We start from the raw sequence: 21,914 nt of genomic DNA on the forward strand, positions 1-21,914 counted from the left end.
CCGCCCAAAGAAAAACGTAGCAGTTTGCTTGAAAGTTACATCGAATAGCGCCCCACAAATGGTCATAAGAGAGAAAAACATGGCACATGACGTGACGCAAGCTTCCAGCCTTACAATGCAATATATATATATATATAGTTGTGTTAGAAACGGGCAGAAAAGCGCAGCCAGAGGAAAACCGGAGGAGGCAAGAGGCGACGAGAATTCCACGGGAGGTGCAGCGAAACGAAGGAGCCACAAGTGCATCACCGTCGGTTACTTGGGTAGATGCGACAGCTATCACGTGTTCGTGACCAGGGTGCAGGACGCAGTCTTCAACAATGACCAAGTTGGAGATCGAGGGTGATGAAACTGGAATGGGCGCATCCGTTGTATCCGTTATGTGAATGACGTTCTCTTTAAAGGATATAACAGCGGAAGCAGAATGCAGAAAGTCCCAACCAAGGATAAGTTCATGAATGCACGTGGGCAACACAATCATCTCGATGTGGTGACGTATACCATCAATAGAAACACGAGCCGTACACTGTCCGTCAGGTTGAATCAGCACGTTATTTGCCCCACGCAACACAGGTCCCACATAGGGCGTTCTGACTTTACGGAGGCGCGAGCACAAGTCACTACGCAAAACAGAAGTGGTTGCACCGGTGTCAACGAGAGCTTGCACAGGAATACCTTCAATAATCACTGACAACATATTAGCTGGGCGAACAGGAGGTATTTTTGTTGGTCGACGGGACGCAGTTTTCCCTCCAAAAACTGCAATCCTTAGTTTTCCGAAGATTGGTCAACAGGACGGGAGATGATTGGACGAAGCGGCGATGCGGAGCGGCGATAGGGCGATGGAGAGCGTCGTCTGGAGGAGCGGTATTCCTGATGTTGACGAGGGGACACTGGAGGAGACGGAGACCGGTACTGCGCGGACGGGTAGGTGTCTGGAGCATAAAGATCTGGTCTTCGGAACCGGTCTCGTTCGAACTCAGCATAGCCTCGTCGTTCCTCTTGCTGGCGGCGACGGCAGTAACGAGAAATGTGGCCTCGTATACCGCAGTAAAAGCAAACAGGACGGGATTGACGCCACTGAGGATACAAGGGTGCAGCAGTCATTCCACCTCGCATAGCAGCCAAATGGCTACTAGCAGTATCCGTAGAGCTAGATGCCCCGGGAGCAGGCGGAATCGCAGCGATCTCCGCATATGTGGGCATTACCGTTTGAACAACCGGTGCTGCCGGTGTCGACCTGGGCGTCACATCGGCGTATGTGGGCATCGGGCGTGCTGGCGGAGCGACCGGGGATGTCGGTGTCGCCATTGCCGCTAACTCCTGCTTAACAAGATTCCGCAGGTCGAATGGTGGAGACGGAGCGGAGGCGACAGTGGACCGCTGCTGTTCAAGGTCTCGAAGTTCTTCCCGGATGATTGTGCGGATAAGGGTTTTTAATTCAGAGGGAGGCATCAGGCGTGGATCACTGTCTTGTTGAAGCCGAAGGGACTGCAACTGGTCAAGGCGTTGGCATGTCGAAATGACGTCGTTAACCGTAGCGGGATTGCCAACAGCCAAGGCGTTGAATGCGATTGGGCCGATTCCTTTAAGGATGTGGCGAACGCGCTCATCTTCCGTCATGTCTTTATTCGCACGGCGACAGAGGGCCAAAACATCCTCGATATACGAAGTGTACGACTCATGTGCCAGTTGTAGACGCACAGCCAGCTTCTGTTTCGCGGCTTCGGAACGACCCGATGAGCATCCGAATATTTGTCGCAGTTTGTTGGCAAAGGTCGACCAATCAACGAAGTCAGTTTCGTGATTAAAATACCAGGTTTTGGCTACGCTGGTCAAATAGAAAGGAAGGTAGCTCAGTTTCTCTGCTTCGGTCCATCGATTGGCTGAACCCACACGGTTGTAAAGGTCAAGCCATTCCTCGACGTCGTCACCGCGAAGACCCGCGAACACGGGCGGTTCGCGCTGAGGGCTGGTGACAGTAGATGAAGAGCGGGCAGCCGCCGGCGTAGGGGCTGTAGCGTTAGGGCTAGGCGTTAGGTCCGATGTCTGCATACCTGTGTGGGTGGCTGGGTGCAATCGGCGACCAGATCGGAGCTCCAGGTGGGAAATGAACGTAGGAGGACGTCGGGATCTTACCCAGCACCTCCACCACTCTGAAAGACGCAGGCAGACTAGGTACGGCGAGCAGGCAGGGCGAGCAGAAGCGTTTATTCTGCGATGTCTGGCTCCGCTCAGAACCACACCAAGAGAGCGGACGATGATGATGGGTATGTGCAAGTGAGAACGATGATGATGGGTATGTGCAAGTGAGAACGATCAAATGCTTGGAATGTGCTTACAATATATATATATATATATATATATATATATATATATATATATATATGTTTATAATATGAGTATATGAGGAATACCTTTAATCGAGACGAGCTCGAGCTAGCACACACCGATGATGGTATCTACAGATGAGAAAATTATACAAATGATGATGACACGTCCAGTTGATAAAGAAGAGTGGGTGACTGGGCTCACACTAATTCCCCGTCACGCTGGAATCGGCCTTAGGCCGTGCGAGAGACAATACCATTAATTGCTTCGGGTATAGAGCTTCAGTCGAGAAACATGCACAATTTCTGTCCCACCGCAACAGTGGTCGGCCATATAAGGTCTTATAAAACGACTGAGGAATTTTTCACATAAGCCGGGCAAACGCACGGGAGTCAAGAGAAGAACTTCGTCTCCTGGAGAAAAGGTGACAGCACGGTAGGTTGAGTCGTGGCGAGACTTGCGAGCTTCCTGTGAGATGCCGATGTTAATTTGGGCCAGATGACGGCAGTTCTCGAGGCGAGACAAAAATTGTGCGGATAAAGGGCCTGCTGAGGTAGCAGGATCCGAAAGGAAGGAGACGTCCAGAGTTACACTTCGAGAGCGGCCATGGACCAGGAAATAGGGAGAGAAGCCGGTGGTGCGTTGCGTAGCCGCATAGTGGGCGAACGTTACGAATGGCAAAATGGCGTCTCAGTTCGTGTGGTCAGGGTTGACGTACATGGCAATGATGTCCGAGAGGGTACGATGAAAGTGTTCCGTCAAGCCATTTGTTTGTGGATGATAAGTAGAAGTTGTCTTGTGGATGGTGTTTGCGGTGCGTAGAACCTCTGCAACAACAGAGGAAAGAAAGACCTTGCCGTGGTCGCTGAGCAGAAGAGGTGGAGCTCCATGGCGTAAAAATAAGTTACGCCGAAAAAAATTGGCTACTTCAGGGGCTGTACCTGCGCGCAGCGAGGCTGTTGCTGCGTAACGAGTGAGGTGGTCAACAGCCGTCACAATCCAACGATTTCCGTTGGAGGTCACGGGAAGGGGGCCGTACAAGTATATCCCGACGACTTCGAATGGCAAAGCGGGACAAAGAAGAGGTTGGAGAAGGCCAGAAGGAGCGGTAGTTGGTCGTTTCCGCTGTTTTCATAAGGCATACGAAGAAACATATTTAGCAATGGCGGATTAGAGGCCAGACCAGGTGTACCGACTGCGTATTTTGTCGTACGTTTTGTAATAGTCTAGATGCCCAGCAGCAGGATCATCGTGGAATGTCTCAAAAACCTGACGTTGTATACAACGCGGTGTAACAGGGACCCATTTGTTTCCTTCAACGTGGTAAATATAGCGATGTAAAACACCACGTGAAGCTTGAATTGTTTCAGTTGTCGACGAAGTCGGGCTTTCGGAGGAGCGGATGTGACTTCTAAGCGTGCTATTATGGAGCGGCAGTAGGCGTAAACGCGTTGATGCGACACAAGGGTAGATGGGTGGCCGGATCTTAGCCAACTGAGACCTGCGATGGGTGATGCCGTGGTCAAATTCCATGGTCAAAGATACGCTCGAAATTGCCGAAGTTCGCTAAGAAATGCTTCGCATTAAAAATAAGCTCGTGTACCAGCACATTCGCAAGTAATTTTTGTTTGGTCCACACGAGTTTAGATATTTTCATAAGTGCCATGTCTACTTTCCGATTTAAAAAAGAATGGGAAAAGTGGCACAGTTGTGCGCTTTAACCATGATGTTAGCCAAGGCTTTGTATCAGCTGCGTTTATATTTCTTGTTAGATTGTCGAATCAGGAGATAATTACGCAAGTATCTAAAAGCAAGAGCTTTGTTTTTGTTGCAGTATTGTCAATTTCAAATACAGGCGGCTCATCAGACACGTCAACTTAAAGGCATACAGATACCGTACTGTTCGTTTAGTTATTTCTGCGCCCTCTAGCGACCACTTTTTCAATAAGATTCTATTTCCACAACTTCCGACATCACTCTAAAAGTAGGAAAAAAAGGTGCTTAGATTTTTTTCCATTGTAATCTGAGAGTGCTGGCTTTTCATGTAGATGACTCTCTTTAAAAAGAAATATTAACTGTCTTACGAGATCGTTAAATTTTTAGAACAGTCAAGTGACCCACAAGTGTGTTAACTTGTCCCTTTAAACAGAGTGATATACGTGTCCAGTCAGGATTGATCACAAGAAGCCGCACATACACTTTGTTCCTCAGCACAAAAGTGTTTCATGCCGGGGTCTCCCAAGATGAGATTCCGTTAGAGAAAGAACGTTGAAAACACGCACACGATCAAATTGTGAAAAAAAAAAACGCTTTGTCAATGGTAGCCGAACCCTTGACCTTTCAGCCCGTGTCAAGAGCGACTGAGCACGCTAACCGCAGCGCCGCAGTTGAACCACCTAATACTTACGTACTAATATTGCGCCTCAGATGTGCGTGCATTCGCCTTTTAATTGAGTTTTCAAAAGTACAAAACAGCCACCAGTTCAAGATGGCTGGGCGTTCGGCAAGTGCTTCTTCCTTGGTCGGGTGACTGAAAGGCTTGGCAGACAGACAGACATTAGATCTCCGCTAAAGTTGCTGATGGAAGAAAAGCGTTACTTAGGAATATGCTTACAGGGGGTTGAAAGAAAGAAGGAAGATTTCAATTAACCCTTTCAGCCCTAGTTTTTTTATTTTGGTCGGATACACTTTTTGTGTGCGTTTTTCTTGTAGTTAGGGTTTCAGAAGACAACAGAAAAATTGAGCCACTGGTACAAGCATTTTTGGATTAATTAACGTGGCATCAAATTAGGTGATTAGAGCCCAGTGATTGGAAAATGAAAAAAATGGCTTCTTTTTTCCTGTCAATCAATGGTGTACACGAAATGGAAACCAACGTCTTACTTTTCAGCCTAATACTCACTGAAAGAGCTTTGGTACGTTGTCCCGAAAATGGCGCCTACCCGCCTCAACTTACGCGCCTCGGCTTCACGGAAGACCTCGGTCGCGCTTTTTCTTCTTTGTGGCTGCTACCTCCACAAACGTGCCGCAATATTGGTGTAAATTGCAGTGGGGATCATTGAAGAACTATGCTTCCAAGAATGAGCAGCATTGGTTGCGTTTCCGAGATACTAGAGGAAATGTTGCGCGGTGGTGTCAATTGACACCGCCAAGACTGAAAGGGTTAAGAGACATATAGAAGTTTCCGTTCACGAAAAATGTCCATGTTTCACTAATGAGCGCATTTGCGTCTCTCTCTGACTATTTGTATTCGCTGAAGCTTTGTTAACAACATTCCAACTTAAAAAAGCCTGAATTTCTGGTGTTTTTCCTGTGTATCCGATACTTCAAAAAGATTTTCAATGACTCGATGATTCCTGACGGCCTTTACAGGTATCACCACGCGAATGTTCTTCGAAAGTCCTTTTTAGTATTTTGTAGCTTATGTGATAGTTATGTCTGCTTGAAAATTTCGGTTCGTTAGAAATAAACGAAAGACTAACTATACGAACCTTACAATGGGCTTCCTCACACCTTGCCTGCCCAAAATTTTGAATAGTGTAATGATCGAGTAAACTTACCCCCCCCCCCCCCCCCCCAATAACCCGTCTCGTCTTTCAGGACAGCAGCCCTGTTGAGTTTCTTAATTTAAAAATCCAGCACCTCAAAGCCGATGATTTGTTCTCATAAAAATGAACGTACAATAAAGCAATCAAAGGACGACGTATTCATTACCTCCGACGAAGCAGTCAAATGTAAAACTAAACCTATTGTAATTTGACAATAACTTGACAGTTAAGTAAATGGCAAATGTTTTTTTTTTGTAGCGTACAGGTAAAGCTGGTGAGTTTTTTTTTTAGGAATTTTCGTTATTTTAGTGTCCAAAATTTGTGAAAACGCCAGCGAGAATACCTCTATAACGTGTTCTTTTGTCACTTTCAGAAGTAGAGAATGTACTTTCCAATTACTTCCGGCTTGCTCCGGGTGTTTAGTTTCCACTAAGATGAACTCCTTGAAAAAAGATGTGCTGCGGTGTTCTAACATGACTCTCCGAACCATGCTTTAAGCTTGAAAAGGTGTTCGCGAATGTTTGATCTTCCTAAAAGAAAACGCTGCTTTGATGTTGGCGGAATTTTTTGAAAGGAAACTCATCATCTGAGGCTCGCCAGGCAGAAAAACTGCCGCTGAAGGGTATTTAGGTGTGAAACTATACTCCCACTTTCGGCAGATGTTGGTTTAGCAACCCAGCTTTTTAGGAAAGGGAACGTAAAAAAAATGATATCAACGTTGTGCTTTGGGTACCTATGATATAGTGCTGTTCATGCTTATTTTTGTTTCAAAGTCCTATTTCGTCCAAAACTCGCATGACGGTCTACACCGGGAAATGCATTCTTTTTTCTGTGCCATTGCTCGGTAGAGCAACAGCCGAGTACCTTCCTTTTTCTGAATTTCCGAAATTATAATCCACCTACTGCATTTTAGTTGAAGTGACTAATGTCGCACTCTCATTACACGATTGTTGAGTTTACTTCTGTCATATTCTCTATTGTATTCTCTATCGTATGCTGAAACACGTTCTGAGTACAAACGAATAAAATCAACTCTCCAGATAGTTAGAGCCCATTGTTTCAAAACCTAAAATGTCATAACTTTAAACTTATTTGACGTTTCGAGACCGAGTCGGTCTTTTCTTCAGGAGTGGCCATTCGGCCAACTCCGAAGCTAGCGACTTTTTTTTTTTTGGCGGATTCCTACCATCAAAAATTTTAGCTACGAATATGTCAGTATTGTCCGATCTATGTATGTGCGTATCGTCTCAGGGTGAAGGTGTGCAATCAGTACTGGCACTTGTTGCCTTAAATTCACGTATGCTGCATATCACAAGAAGGACATGTTTACCTAAACATTTCGAATTGATCAATCCTTGGGCGTTGTTGCTATAGAATGCGCAAAGGGACCGAAAGTTCGCGTATAGCTGCAGTTAACGCATGAAATGAGTACTGCCATATTTCGTGATCACATATCGAACGTGAAAGCTTTCAGTTTGCACTGCGTAATTTGCTCGAGCCCTTTAAGGGGCTATTTTATCTGTTTTTTGTGATATTAGAGCTTGAATGCTTATAAAAAGATCATTTAGTAACAAATGAAATTTCATCAAAGTGTGCCTAAACCACTTACAGAACCTCCGTGCGTCCGTTCGTGCAACCGTCCATGCGTCCATGCATTTTTTCCGTGTGTCCGTCCGTCTGTGCATCCGTCCATGCGCCCATCCATTCGTTCATCCGTGCCTCCGTCCATCCGTCCACCTGTCCGTGCGTCCGTGCATCTGTCTGCCTGTCCGTGCGTCTGTCCATCCATCCATCCATCTAGGGAACACTTCAAGTACCACCATCTTGCATCTTTTCATCATATATAAGTACCGCCATCCGGAGGACATTCCAAGGACTAAATGAGAGGTGGCGCGGCCGGAGGAGTGGCACGCGCAGTCTCTTACGGCCTGTGCTTCGTGACTTGCTCCCACCTTTGACCACCGCTAGTTCATGGCGCTGCGGCCCAATCCTCGCTAAAGCTTGCTAAAATCAAGGAGGTTAGGCTCAACGAACTCAACGTGGCAACCTTTGCTGGTCAGATAGTTCTCAAAGTACGTACTTTTGTTAGTAGTTTTTTGTAAGCATGAAAGTCAAGGCCTACTTTATTGGAGATTAAGTGACTGATACTCGTCTCTACAGGTTACTTCAAAAGAAAAAAAAAACATTTTTTGTTTATGATTAACGTGCGAGGGTTTCCTCCTCAATTCAAAAGAGTGCGTGAATGCCGCATCTCCAGTTCGGCCAAGGAGGTGGCTACCTTCTACTACGACTACTACTACTACTACATAAATCGAGGACGGAAGACCCACGGCCTAAGGAGCTGCGCCCCTAAAACAACTGCTCGGGCTGCACAACCATTCACTGGCCACTCCGTAAATATAGGCACTGGATCTTGACCTCTAAGGAAGTGCTGACGGGAGAGTTTTCCTGTGCGTTCTTGAAAAGCAAAAATTCACACCGGGAGCGTTAACTGAAAGTGGGCAGCGGGCCTCTGTGTCCCATCGGAGTCTTCTGTCTCTCATTGACCATCGGCTGCGATTTGCATATTCTAGTAGGAAATACTGGACCATCACTGCGTGCTTTGCGCCTTCACAGGTTTCTCTCCTGCAGAATGCCGTGATGAGCGCCAGTGTCAACGTCACCGTTAGCCTAAGCGTGAGCGCCCGCTACTTCGCATCTACACATGTCTATCTTTAACGGGACATGGTGTAATTTTTTTCGCTTCTTAATAAATATCAAACTTTACTGTGGCTCCTGAATCGTTAGTACCACAGTTCCCGGTTTGCGAGGGAAAAAACATGAAAAGCGAAATGCCCACTGGCTTCACTCATAAATTAGCCATGCTGTAGTTGTTTGTTTTACATATCAGAAATTTAAACACACCACAGTGCATCGTTACGAGCAATGAAATTGAACCTTCATGCTTTATTGTGGCTTCTCTAAAGATGTTTCGGAGTCATGGAGATGCGCAGTTAACCACAAACAGCTAGACGTGTCACGCCATGAAGCGAGGAAATACGTGCAAGAACTCCATGAAGGTTCATGGTATGTGAACAATTGTCTGTCGCATAGGTGTTTTCTTGAAGCTTGTTCATGAGTTCATTAGGAAGGTAGCAGTTGGGAATGGTTGGTTTCATTTTGCGGTGAAAAAATAAAATAGCGTAGTTGAATACATACGGACAATACGAAACATGCAGGAATCGCCGTGGGTCTCAGCCCTGAAAAAGAGTGACTACTTGGGCTGGTTGGTTGGACCGAGCGCTCTCCAACCAACCAGCCCAAGTAGCCCAAGTAACCAGCCCACGTAATGCTCTGCCCTATCTCTCTGCTCTATCTTCCTTCTGAAACATTCCCTGCGCACTAAGGAAGTATATTTCTCTCAGCCCTAAATTGCGACAATGAATTCAGCCACCTCGCCCGAGCCTTCCATTCTCCTACCTCTCTTCTACTGTTTCTCCAGATATATGACGTGTGAATTCTTTTACCACAAACTCAACAGCATATAGTTTCAAATTTTCTCTGATTTCACATAGCATGATAATTTTCATTATTATTTTATTTGCTATAGTATGATTCATATTCAGCAGACAGTCATCGTGTTCGCAAATAACATAAAGTACATTAACAAAGGGAGTCTGGACTAAGCATACCTTTCTAAAGCTGTTTTAGATGCGAAGCAGCTCTTTGACTAGCCTGAGTAACGCTGTCTCTGCGTACAACATCCGGCGCGCCACAGGTGATGGCGCGGCGCCAAGTAGGTCCCACCGCTGCTGCGCGTTAACGTCACGCTCCTCTCGCAGAGTGCGCTGACCTCACTCTCTTTCTCGCCTGTCACGCGCTCGCCGTGGCACCCGCAGCTGCCGCCTCATCCGTTATCCCGTAACACCTGCAGAGAGCTCCACTTGCTACACCGCCGACTCGCAGATTCACGCGCGCGCAACAAACCTGACTTGGACATTGCCTACGCATCAATGCCTACGCAAAAAACGTAGGCATTGAAACATGAATGTACGTGCCAGCCACAAGACGACCGCCAGCCATCGCTTCGAAAGACTCTTCCAGCGCTCAGCACAGCGCTGGCGTCAGCGCCGTTCAACCCATGACGCCACCCACGCACAACGCTGCTGCTTCGTATCTTAACAGGGTTCTCTTCGGGAAGATGGTCCATATCTTTTTATTTTGATTCGGCTCAAAGAGTGAGTGCCATAAAATGACAGAAACCTAGAAGAGACGCTCTGAATATTTCTAACAACCTAGGCTGGTCATCAATATCTTTCACACTGAGGTTCTCATTCACGCTAGTTTGCAATGGGGGAACTTGCACAAATACATTCAGAAAAAAAGACGGCCGCGAACAGTAAGATATGGGTCACACACTCGAAATGTTTCATGCAGAGCAGTTGAATGATTCAGCTGCCTTCGAAAGCGTGCATTGCCCCCCCTCCCCGCGTCCCTTATTTCTGCGGAAGAAGATGGGATGATTCATAAGCGTCATACAATGAAAAGCGAAACTTAGCATTTTTCTAAACCAGGTCACGATACTATCGCAGATGGGCTTCTCTAAATTTTGTAGATCTAGAATTACTTCATTTTGGATGTAGAAATATGAAGGCTGTATAAGAAGTGACTGTCATCTTCGTAAAAATTTGAGTAAACAAATGAAAAAAGTGAAAGTCGAAAGAATGACATGGAAGTGTAAAAAGTGGAGCAATATACAAAAAAAGTATTAGTTACAGAAAGTGCCCCTTAAAATGAAATAAAACATTCTACTCAAGGGTAGTCGGCATTAACATACTATTCAATACACTAAAAGAAACGAGAATAGAATAATGAACCTTAGGAAGAATACGCGATAACATTTTCTTTCAGTAATTGTACGTCCTGCCGTATTGCCTATGTATGCAAACACTGTTGCTTGGCTCGGGTGGCTTCGAAACGAAGAGCCAGGTAAATGTAAACAATATTGTTTAATGATTTTTTAGCCTTGAAATGATAGTATGGTGGTGGGAGGTAAGCCTACTGAGAACGTACTTTAGGTTTAAATCACTGGGAGACGATATTATTTAAAACACATCGCAATGAATAAAAACAAATTAAACACGTGTATACAGGTTTCAAAGAAACAAACGTACATTTTTGCCTGCATTTTAATTCTAGCTTTAATTGCCGGATTCGATGCCACACGCGAGTATATTGGGCTTTCTAGAGTTTCTCTCGAGTGGCGGTAGCTTTAAACTTCGCGTGAATTTCCATATACTCATTGCAAAGCTGTCCGAACATGAATCTACTGGCCTTAAACATTATGGTGTTCAGCGCACTTTCTGGCTAATTGCTTTGCGTATGTATACATATCGTCGGGCATGTGCATCACCTTCTATTGGCATCTCCGATTCTCTGACTCGTGTGCCATTTTTCTTTCACTTTAAGGAACGGTAGTAGAATATGTACTACATCCAATTCTTTCCGGCAAAGTGCATCTTTTACAGGTCATCGCAACTTGTATGTTTTATTACCTAAGCGGCACGTCTATAGAATGCTGATGCATTTCTCTGGCACTGCGTAAAATACTGGCAGAATGAAAAATGTTTATTAGTAGCACTTAAGCAAAAAAATGAGTGGTATATTGATACCTGCTGTAAAATGCCATTGCACTTCTGTATATACCCTTATAGGAAAAGTTGTGTAAGCTATATGCCACCTAATATTGTCAAACGCTTTCAAAGATCATACAATCAGCAACATGAAAACTCGCTATGTTGCTCGAAGTTTCTTGAGTCAGCAGAAAGTTGTGCTTATAGTTGCAAGGAGGAAATATGTACAGACGTTATCTTGAAACATCTGTACATAATGTTGGATAATCTTTTGACGCTCTTGTACTTTATAGTGAGAGCACGTTCAAACAAGAGCATTGGAATAACAGCCTACATTAGGATCGAAAGCAGACCAAGCCTGAAACAGCTGCTGTGCGAATTGCTCTAAAAATGAAGTTATGGGTACGTCACTTTTTTGTCGGATACTTTTGCGTAAGAATACACATACCACGTAACAAAACTTCACTGCAGTGCACGCCTATAACGAGATAAAGTGTATATTCTAGAGTAAAAGCAAAATAAATCCTATGCGGGTGTCATGTTTAGAATATTTCACGCTCTGGGATGTCCGTGAGGTGGGGCATTTCTGTGCTCTAGACGAAGTACCAATGGAGTTGGGATGGTCACATGTGCTACGTCGTCAGGGCTGCGTACTAAAATAAATTTCAGTGCGGGCTGTATCACACCTTTCCGTTGTCTACTTGAATAGACATTACACAGGCGAGCATATTTCGGTGCGAAATAAACTGCATTATAGCCATGGTGAAAACTTTCAACGTTAAGGATGACCCCAACTCGAATATGTGAGAGATTGAAAAGAAGGTCAATGTAGCTCCTAAAACAGAGGGTAGCCTACATCATCCGGTGTTACAAAATATTGACTAATTTCTTGTTTAGCCAAGACAAGACTATCATGTCGTGTCATTAGCCAATACATAACAATAGAACGCCCGCAATATGGAGCTCTTATGATTCAACTGCATTAGAAGGTTAATCAGCTTTCACATTATCAAAACGAGCCTAGACGCATAGACAATAATATAATTAAAATTTGTAAAGTATATCTACTAATAACTCCCCTTTAAAATTTGTAGTACCAATGCCATAATCCCCTACTGTCTGCTCTCCAGCCTGCTTCGTTCCTGCCTCGGCAAGCATGTCTACCAGTAGCCATCACACAGTGAAAACGTGTATGTTAGTCAATGCTAACCCGTGTTAGCAATAAACACCCGTGTTGGTGTTGTTAGACAGTATGCTCCAGCACAAAACCACGAATTTTGTTGGGTCTGCACTAAGATATTAGGTGAGCAATGGTTTTGGAACGTAACACCCCACATATTAAGACATTAGGTGAGGCACCAAATTGATACCACGAAATTTCTTGATCTCACAATTATTATCGCTGCTCGAGTGATTCATACGCCTTACTAGACGTAATAGTTATGCAGCAAAGAAAAACAGTGAAGTAGCTTAATATCTTTACATGCTTGTATATCACACATATCTGGTGCTGCTGCATCAATTGGAAAGATTTAGCGCGGCCGCTGCCTAACGAAGGGTGCGAAATGTCATAACTTACTTCACGGCTTACTGTAAAAACATGGACATTGATTTTTCGGTAGAAATCTTTATGACGGCTTTGTTTACCTGCTCGACTTTCATAGATGCGTCGGTGAGACCTTTACTCACAGACATTGTTTTAAAATTCAGACCATTGTATTTGTTGAGTTGGTCGATAAAATGTTCCAAGCGCAATAAGGCACCCATGTCGGTTCTGTGCGGGAACTAATTCTGAACTTCACCCTTCCGCTGTGGTGCAATCTCAATTCACTTGCCCGTAAAACAGCCGCCAAAGTCAACTCACGTCGGCTTCTCTGATTCCTCGAAGGCCATGGCGTGAAGTTCGGTGTGCCAACTACTGATATTTTCTGGTTGTGTTTTTGTGCAAAGTTCATTTTCCATCACCGTGACAAAAACAGTGGAAATAAGCATCAACATTAGCAAACGAAAACGAGCCCACTGCCCCAGCACACACTATCAAGTACGTGATGAGATAAAGCGTATACAGTTAGCTCAAGCTTACATCAATAAAAAATCATAAACAGTTCACTGTTGTTGCCTCCTCTTGTCGTCGATAATTCAAACTTTTTGCTCGCATGCAGATGAGCTCACAAACACATTCGATCTTCGTGTCGATTTACCAAAGTATTTGTTTTTTTTCAAAGGAAAATCTACTTATTATCTTGGTGTCCTATTAGGCAATGAAACTTGCCGTGGGCGCTAGAATAATAAACAAGCCCATTTAAACGCCTTGAAACCTACTAAAGTTTTATTTTTATTCTATCGTTCAAAGGTCTTCGGCTTAAGCTTTCTTTAGTAATTGTAAAACGACCGCTAGAGGTATCTAGGTTAGCTTACGCTAACTTCTCTGCGGTTGCTTATCAGAGCGTAACCACCCTTGTGCAGCATGTCTGCATCAGGCTGGAGGATAGCGAGATTAGGAATTTGAAACAAAAAAAAAAAAAACTTGACCGCTCTTCTATTTGCGTTGCGATATTTATTATTACTGCACTGGTGTTCTTCCAGTTCTATTTCTGCAAGCACCCTAGGATTGCTTTCGTATTGCATGAGATTAGGGCGTGCGCGTTACTTTAGTTTTGTTTCTGAGAAGCTCTACTATCGTTGTAATAGGTAATGCTGGTCACCTTTACCAATGCGCACTTGAAAGGCACGTGAAACTCGAAGCATTTCTTAGCAGATCAATGGCACTTTGCACTTTGATCTACCTATCTATCTATCTATCTATCTATCTATCTATCTATCTATCTATCTATCTATCTATCTATCTATCTATCTATCTATCTATCTATCTATCTATCTATCTATCTATCTATCTATCTATCTATCTATCTATCTATCTATCTATCTATCTATCTATCTATCTATCTATCTATCTATCTATCTATCTATCTATCTATCTATCTATCTATCTATCTATCTATCTATCTATCTATCTATCTATCTATCTATCTATCTATCTATCTATCTATCTATCTATCTATCTATCTATCTATCTATCTATCTATCTATCTATCTATCTATCTATCTATCTATCTATCTATCTATCTATCTATCTATCTATCTATCTATCTATCTATCTATCTATCTGTCTATCTATCTATCTATCTGTCTGTCTGTCTGTCTGTCTGTCTGTCTGTCTGTCTGTCTGTCTGTCTGTCTGTCTGTCTGTCTGTCTGTCTGTCCATCCGCCTACGTCTGAGCGCTCTCGTAGTGGTCTTCTTAACTTCGACAATACAATCTAGCCACAAGTTTACATGAGTGTATGACAACAATCATATGCAGGCCATGACATGAATAGCATGACGTGCTTCTCGCGTACATTACAAAACTGCTTCAACCAGTCACCTTCGGGCAGACCTCTAGCTAGTACATAAGCTCTAGGGGCGGGTGTCATGATACAAAAAGTGAGCAATGACTCGAGCTCACATCTTCGTCGCTCCGCTCTATAACGCGGGTCGGCAACGTTTCAGCAGGAGGGCCAAGCTGATTGACGCAGACACAGCGGGGGGCATCTCGGAGAGCTGAAGGAGGTGGGGGAGGGGGAAGGAACTTTGCAATCAAAGCGTAAAAATTCGGTGAATTCGCAGAATTTGTACAACTGGATTTAAAATCATTTTTATTTTCAACACGAACGTCACAAAGTTGCAATCAAGCATAAGTTACAAGCGAAAATACCATTTTAGGTAGTAACTGCCATGTCAGCCTTGAGATCACTTGTTCCAAAAGAAAGGGGGAGGGGGTTCGACGCCGCATTCGTGCCCCACAAGCCAACGTTACGCGTACGACTAATCGTCGTTTCGTTTCATCCTAGAAGCGAAAAATTAGCACGCGTGTTTCCTACAGAGGAACTCGAGTAAATGTGTGGCAGAGTGGTGGGGGCATCGCGCGAATGTAGCGTAATTGGGCAAGGTTCACGAATGATTACTTGTTATTTACTGTTTATTGCTCTTATTTATTGAATGAAGAAGAAGCAAAGGCAAGGAGTGTAAAGTTAAAGTGCATCTTTTTTGCTTGGTGCCGTCGTTGTATTAGATGGAGAGGAGACGCTTTTGACTGAATTCCGAACACGCGCTGTGCCGCTTCAATTCACAGCGCCCTCGTTCGGAGGAGACGAGACCAGGCACGAGACGAGCCGAGCATGCGCAGTGGAGGTGTGGACGTCGCCGATGCCGAAGTGTGACATCGTGTGACTAAGAAAGGCTCCGCATTTAAAAATTCGCTGTAAGAATGGTGACTGCTTCACCTCAAAACGATTCCCACAAGGCGTGGGACCGATTACGCTATCGCGATCGACTCTTGAAGGCTTAACTCGAGCATGCTCCAATTTTTTGCTGCTTTTTTGTGCAGAACTCGCTTGCTCTTTTACCAAATGTCAACATTTTCTCGTCGTATTGTGACATTTTTTATTCTGATTTGCTGAAATGCTTATCATTCTTACTTTTGGTACACACATCATTTGCCTTGCGTTCGTACATAACGCGAATCAATGAAAGGGTGTATATCTCCTCTTAAACTATCTGTGATGTGGTAATTGCGGTTAGAGAGAGACAAACAGTACGTGTTGAATATTTTATTCAAAAGCGCTGAACTGTTGATATGAAGCAAACGTGTTTGTTTTACCTGCTCTATCATCACTGGTCTGCTCCTTTATTTTATTTTTACTGCAAGCATTTCTAAGTAAACTGCCTACTCTATTATTTTGTCTAGTGCCTAGAAAAGTGTACGAGCTCAAAACATCAAAAAAACCTCTACTAAGAAGAACTATTTCCATCTTTCATTCTCCTAACTGGGGTTTCGTTCCAATATAACGAGGATCTTCAGCACTCATAACAAAAGCGATAGAAAATAATAACGCCAGAAGTACTTATTCTAGTTAAAGACAGGCCTCGCTCAATGTGTAGCAGGGATAAAAAACATACTCTCACTTTACAAAACGCTGAATATACTTGTTCATCTTTATTCGCGGTTTTCGAACCGTGAAAATGAAGGCGCGCTGCAGCTCCTTGCTGTCCCTAGACGGTTAAGAGCATTGAAATGAGCTTTATTGAGTGTCAAGCCAGGCATTATCTTCTTCACGCTTCAGAGCTTCTCATTCTACGATGACGAGAAAAAAACATAAAAAGAACTTTGAATAAGAAAGGTGCTTTCAACAAAACTTAACAAAATATGTGTGTGACCACAGCAGCCGGCCATCAAATTTCTACCGCAGAACCTATTCGTTGGGGGGAGGGGGGGGGGAGGTACATCGACACAAGCTTGGCATCATTTTTACTGCTATTATTTTTACGTATATTTTGATAACCATCTAGATAAGGCATTTTTTGATTTTGTATATTTCTGCAGTAAATACTAAATACATCAAGGCTCATTTTACACATCTCCAACGAAGTTGCCGATGTTCTAATATTTTTATCATCCTTTCTTTCTCTTCAGTGAAATATCCTCTCGCTATTGCCTAATATGGAGTACATAATACCCATATGAATGTTTCAGAACATACATTCGCATAACAGTTTTGTTAGCCTAGAAGGGGAAAATATGAAAAATATGGCGATTAGCATATGGAGGAGAGTATGAAATAAATAATTCATAATTGGTTAGGACAAAAAAATGTGGAAAGAGAAAACATCAAGAAGCACAAATATGTTCATTCAAGGCAATAAGTACATCGGCAAAATGCACGAAAAGCATTTTATGTTGTGTTAAGAAAGATGAGCTTTTAGGACGTGTTAACTATGCTTTAGGATAATTTTTTTTCTTGAATCTATACACGAGTAAAGCGCAAATAAAAAGTGTTGTTTGTAGCGTTGTTTGTAGGAAATGCTCACGTCAAGCAAGAAGACGAAACTGATGATCGATACGTCTGCTGCGAAAACAATGGCGCTATTTTTTCGCATTACTCACTGTTGTTATCAGGTCAAGAAAAAGACACAAATATATAAAGCGGAGGTGCATATAACCAAGCGAACTTTAGAACCAACGCAAAAAGATGCCACTTTGGCCTCAGTAATCCTTGCCTTAATCTCCCAGCCGCCCTATTAATGAACGTCTGCATGACAGGGGCTGGACATTATGTCCTCACGGTTTTTTTTTTGTGTACTTGGATTAGCTTGAACAGACCTGACGATGAGGCGGCAAATAGCCGGGTGGCATTGTCCTCTTATCTCTGAGCTTGGCCGGGTACATTGTACTCTTGATACACGGTGGGCATTTTGGAGCTGCTTCCTGGCACACCACTCAACTGGAAGGAAAAAAAAAGAAAGACAGATCCCACGTACCTCAAAATCGACGCTATGCGAAGCATGTGGAGGGAAGGTGACCGTGTTGCGATTTTTGTATTGAGCGACACGTCACGAAAGGACGCTAAATATGTGTGAAAATGGTGGGCGCACAGACGTTCAAGAGTTGCAGAGGTTTATATTACCAGTCATTTGCCCTTGCGCAGCGATGTAAACTGGAACATGCGTATTAGCAACACCAGAAGCTGATATAGAGTGCTGATGCTCGCGAAGATGCTGGCCCGGGACACTGCTACATAAATGAACTTCAGCGCATGGCACCAAACCACAATTGACGTTAACCTGACGTGATCGCTGAATCAAAGGAGTACATATGTAACGCTTATAAAATTGGGCAGGTAGCACTGCAACCACTATTGACGTTTCATGAAGATTAGCGTCTATTTTAAAAGTAGTTCATAGACCTGGCGTAGCTCTGTGGTAAAATACTTCATTGCTACGCAGATTGCTTGGGTTTGATTCCAGCTGGCACCCTGAAATTTATTATTTGCATTTCCCAGGGGTTCACCGCTGCCTATGTCAAGTTTTTCTCAACACTGACATTTATTCTATGCTTTCGTCGGGCCAACGCTACCGATGTTGGAAATTGCTTAACACTCACGCGTTAAAATTGCCGTGTGTTTTCTCGTCGTTCCAAGTAGATACTAAGTGTCAATCTCCTGTGGCTCCTAACCCGCATACCAGCGGCACATATCCGCCCATGGGTATGTGCCACTGTCTGGCGGGAAGTGTTTGACGACGTACGCGACGGGATTGTGACATTATTCATGTCTTGACCAACGCGTCATATTTGTAAAACCATCTTACACTCCCATGCCAATTTTGGTTCACGCCAAGTTAAGGGGGTGTCTACGAGAGCACCCAAACGTAAACGGCTAGATAGATAGATAGATAGATAGATAGATAGATAGATAGATAGATAGATAGATAGATAGATAGATAGATAGATAGATAGATAGATAGATAGATAGATAGATAGATAGATAGATAGATAGATAGATAGATAGATAGATAGATAGATAGATAGATAGATAGATAGATGCGCTCAAAGTCGCCGAAGTTTGCTAAGAAATGGTTCCCATTTAAAAGCTTGTGGCTGTACGAGTTTTCGGAAAAAAATGAGCTCTCTAAACGCAACACAATATGCATATGTGCCTCTCATGTTATGATTATTATATGTAGTGATTCAGGTAAGTGTTTGGTTATAAAGCCACGCACTTCATAATGCCTTGTCGGAGTTTTAAAAAACTACAAGAAAGTGGATAGGGATAGGTAAATGAGAACACAAGAACGCAAAATTGTTTTTTCTCGCAAGCTTAGGTGACAGAACTCATCTGCATATAAAAGAATATTGTAGGTTTTAGCCATATATTTATATTAGCCCATTATACAACTGAGCTTTAACACATTTATCATTTGATGGCAAGCCCCGCATCACCATTTATTGTGGGATGTTCTACGCTTTATTATGTGGCATCTACGCTGTGATCATGACCACGTATAGAGTGCATAATACATGTTATGACACCCCCGGCATGTAGTAGACATAAATCGAGATAGAAAGAAATAGAGCACAAATGCCATGAAAAAGTCGTAGTGGCACGTACTACTGCCAAATAAGTCAATAACTTATCTTTCTGTGCTCTTGATAACTTCGTATTGTTGAGGACAGCTTGTCACATTCAGAAAGGGCATGAAGTTTGATGCAATCCAGATGACTATTGCAATAACACACAACACGCTTTGCATATCCTTATTACCACTCAGTGACATATGTTCTAATTTTGAAGTTCAATTTTTTATTTCATAAATGGCACTCCGAATGGACTACACGGAAAGGGATGCTGGTACCGCTAATTAACGCGCATGTAACGCTGCAAGTAGGTGCCACATATGCTAAACCATGCATGAAGGCCCGCAAACGTGTGGTATTGCGACAAATACGAAGATAATTGCTGGCACTACTGCTGCACACAGAGTCGCGGTACCAACATGTTCTATAAAACCAACGCAGTATCATTCGCAACGTCGGTACTTTGTATTGTAACACATGTTACATGTAGACGCTTATAACATCGTTCCTGGTAGGCCACAACTGCGCCGCCAATGCACCGATGGTCTCAGCTGGTTGCTTTTACACGTCAGCGCACTTTTCTCGAAGCAACTCGGGCACAACTTTAGGAATGCGTTGCTTCGCACTAAGAACAGTGAGCGACCAAAGACCTCTCTTCCTTAATTGACACTTCGAACGCAGATTCGCCGGTTTTCTCGAAATACACCCAGGCTAGAGAATGAACCACGTTGCAGTTCCATTTTAATTAACACGTCCTATGCTGGCACCTTTTGTCTGGTTGATGATATTGCGCTTAGCTTTTAATCATCCTCTGTGGCACAACATTCTGTTGCTACTTTGCCGATATTGTTTTCAGGTTAACCGAACCGTTTACGATTTCATGTGCGTTTGCTTCTCAGCTGGTATCTCTGGCATCTACGCGCTTCGAAAGCGTTCCCATGTTTTTAGGGGTGAAGCTCCTTATGGGGGCACCCATTTGTCCCTCGTAGTCGTAGTAGTAGTCGTAGTGTGTAACCAGTCTTACATTTTGACCTTCAAGGTGGTGCCGGTGAGAGATTTCTTATGTGCGTTGTTGAACAATAAAAAATTCGCAGCGTGCACGTTAACTAAAAGCCGAATTCTCCTGTCTCTCATTCCCCCTTAGTAGCCATTGGCATGTACATTGAGCACTATCCTACAAGAAAGGGTTGCTACGTTATACTCGCTGGGCGTAACTTCCTTGGTTGTAGAAAGGTTGAGCGAGCGTTGGGCCGCAGGGCCATGAATACAGTGAACTAGTATATACCATGAACTCGAGGTGGTTAAAGGTGGGAAGTTGACACGAAGCGCAAGCCGTAAAAAAGTGTGCGTGCGCCACCTCTTATATATATATATATATATATATATATATATATATATATATATATATATATATATATATATATATATATATATATATATATATATATATATATATATATATATATATATATATATATATATATATATATATATATATATATTCAAAGTTTGCCGAATAAACTTTGACCTTGTAGTAAGCGCTTTTCCGTGTCTTAGCTGTCCCTGCCTACGTATCACGCTCGCATTTGAAACCACAAATATTCAGTTCTTAATTAAGCATGAGGCTTGGTGGGACTGATGTTGAGGTATGTGACAGTCCTTTATGCTTCTGGCATGCTACTTCTAATGTTTTCTACGTTGAATATGCTTTGTAGGCTTTTGAGCTGGGTTTAGATTAATTTACTGCTTTTGCTTTAAATGTAGTCACTTCAAATGGTGGCATTACCGACTACTTTTGAGTAATTTGAAAGATTTCCAAAATATTTTACGCCTTTGATTTTAAAGTATAGCTACATCATGTATCTTAAAACTACAGTTGATATCTATCGAAGTATGAAGTTTTGAATTTGGTTCGCGAAAAATACTCTGAACATAAGATTTTTGTTTGTCATCACCAATTTCTACCTGCATAACCAATAATAATAAACTGAACTCGATTCCCATTCGCTTGGTGTCTTTGATTAACATAAAAAACTCCCCCACTAAGAGCATAATAATCATAATCGTAATGAAAACACTGAGCCCGTTCTATTCAAAATTTCACAGTGTTCCTGTTTGTGCTTAAGATCCCCATCCCTTATCTATTATGTGATTACATAAAGGTGTTGTAAACTTTTAAAGCAAGCTTCCACTGAATAACATTGAAAGAGTGAGCTGCATGAAGTATGCCTGGTTGCGTAATTGTGACGCAAGTCCCAGCTTGGGCATTGTTGCCGTAAAGGTTTTCAAGAATTTCAAAATAGCTTACGAAGAGGCACTCTCCGGCGCTCCCGTGACACTAATTATACAATGAACGGCTTCAAACAGCCTAGGCACCTGGCGCTGTTACGAAATCCATGAAATATTACACACAAGCTTCCAGGTGCGACCATGTGCGCCGTGTCTGGAGCGAAGAAGTGAGCCTAGCAAA

This window comes from Rhipicephalus microplus, chromosome 4, assembly GCF_043290135.1.
Source record: "Rhipicephalus microplus isolate Deutch F79 chromosome 4, USDA_Rmic, whole genome shotgun sequence".
Classification (NCBI taxonomy): domain Eukaryota; kingdom Metazoa; phylum Arthropoda; class Arachnida; order Ixodida; family Ixodidae; genus Rhipicephalus; species Rhipicephalus microplus.